Source organism: Urocitellus parryii, chromosome 5 (genome assembly GCF_045843805.1).
Source record: "Urocitellus parryii isolate mUroPar1 chromosome 5, mUroPar1.hap1, whole genome shotgun sequence".
Lineage (NCBI taxonomy): Eukaryota > Metazoa > Chordata > Mammalia > Rodentia > Sciuridae > Urocitellus > Urocitellus parryii.
Genome location: NC_135535.1, coordinates 120534809 through 120536786, shown reverse-complemented (window position 1 = coordinate 120536786; position 1978 = coordinate 120534809). Strand labels below are relative to the sequence as shown.

General features: G+C 37.6%; 1 pseudogene; it reads left to right on the top strand.

Annotated features, from left to right (window-relative positions):
• The first annotated feature begins 395 nt into the window (after window positions 1-395).
• Window positions 396-930, top strand: LOC113175809 (protein tyrosine phosphatase type IVA 2-like; annotated as a pseudogene).
• Window positions 931-1978: the final 1048 nt, after the last annotated feature.

The following is a 1978-nucleotide window of genomic DNA, read 5'->3' as shown; positions in this document are numbered from 1 at the left end:
AAGCATATTTTTTAATGACTCCAGCAAATTAATCATTAAGTAAGCAAAAGTGGAAAAGGACGTACACTTTTAATGTGTCTCACTAGTGCCTAAATGTAGTAAAGGCTGCTTGTGTTTTGTATGTAATTGGATTTTTTTGTACTCTGAAGGAATCCATCTGCAGACATTGAGGCCCAAGTTAAATTTGGACTGCTGTGGATTCTAAATACTTCTGCTTATCTTGAAGAGGAAAGCCTCATAAAGAATACACAAGTTGAATAGAGAAAATATTGATTGATAATAGGCATTTTAGTGGTCTTTTTAAAATGTTTTCTGCTGTGGAACATTTCAAGATTTTTTTTTCAATTTTCCCCACCATACTCACACACGCACACTCACACTTTATATTTGCCATAATGAACCATCCAGCTCCTGTGGAGATCTCCTATGAAAACATGCGTTTTCTGATAACTCACAATCCTACCAATGCAACTCTCAACAAGTTCACAGAGGAAGTTAAGAAGTATGGAGTGACAACTTTGGTTTGAGTTTGGGATGCTACATATGATAAAGCTCCAGTAGAAAAAGAAGGAATCTACATTCTAGATTGGCCATTTGATGATGGAGCTCCACCCCCTAATCAGATAGTAGATGATTGGCTGAACCTGTTAAAAACCAAATTCTGTGAACAGCCAGGTTTCTGTGTTGCAGTGCCTTGTGTTGCAGGATTGGGAAGGGCACCTATGCTGGTTGCACTTGCTCTGATTGAATGTGGAATGAAGTGTGAAGATGCAATTTAGTTTATAAGACAAAAAAAGAAGGGGAGCATTAAATTCCAAACAGTTGCTTTACTTGGAGAAATATAGACCTAAATTGCGATTATGCTTCAGAGATATCAATGGACATTGTATTTCGTTCAGTAGAAAGAAATACAAAGGAAGGCTTATGTGATTGTGCATTTAGAGGGAACTCTTGGTACCTGGAAATGTGAATCTGGAATTTTACCTGTGTCATTGAAGTAGTGATGGATTCAGTACTCCTCAACCACTCTTTTTAACAATTAGGAAAAAGTAAACAAATAAGAAATCCCTCTACAACATGAATAAAATGTTTAAGAAAAGAAAAATGGAAAAAATAAAAATAAAAACAAATTTAACCAAAATGATTTAATTCACTTGTTTTGACAAAGAATAGCACACTCAGCAATTTACCAGGATGCCGAAAGAGTTTATCCCACATTCTTGAATGTATTCAGTGTTGGGAGTCGCCCAGGCTCCATAGACTAACTTCCCCATCCCCTGCAGAAGAGCCTTCCAATGGTGAGCCCTGCTAGTTCACATGATCCTTACCCACCAATCAGACTAGCCCTGCTTGCTCACATGATCCTTACCCACCCAATCAGACTAGCCCTGCTGGCTCACATGATCCTTACCCATCAATCAGACTAACCCTGCTGGCTCACATGATCCTTACCCACCAATCAGAAAGCACCCCATGCCAACTGTGAAACCATTCTGTCATAACTGTCAAACCACCCCTGGCTCTATAAATATGCAGAGCTGTTTCTCAATAAATGGGCATTTTCTCCGACATCTGAGCCTTGTTTGTTCTTTCAAATTTAACCAAAATGTTTTAATTCACTTGTTTTGACAAAGGATAACACACTCAGCAATTTACCAGTATGCCAAAAGAGTTTATCCCATGTTCTTGAATGTATTCAGGTTCTTGACACTTTTCAGAAATTTGATATCTTCTGGCTAGTAGAGTGTGAAATGCATATTCATATGTGTAAATTTAGTGTACAAAAGTATCAATTTTGAAAAAATTAGTTCAATGGTGCTCCTGAAATAATTTCAAAATTGCTTGATGATCTCAAATGATCTTTCTTATAGTTTAAATGTGTATTTCTTATTCTGGTGGCTAGTGACAGAAGCAAACTGAGGATTCTTAAGAATTGGAATCACCATGCCTTCCTGAAGGCAGGGGTGAGGGTAAGAGT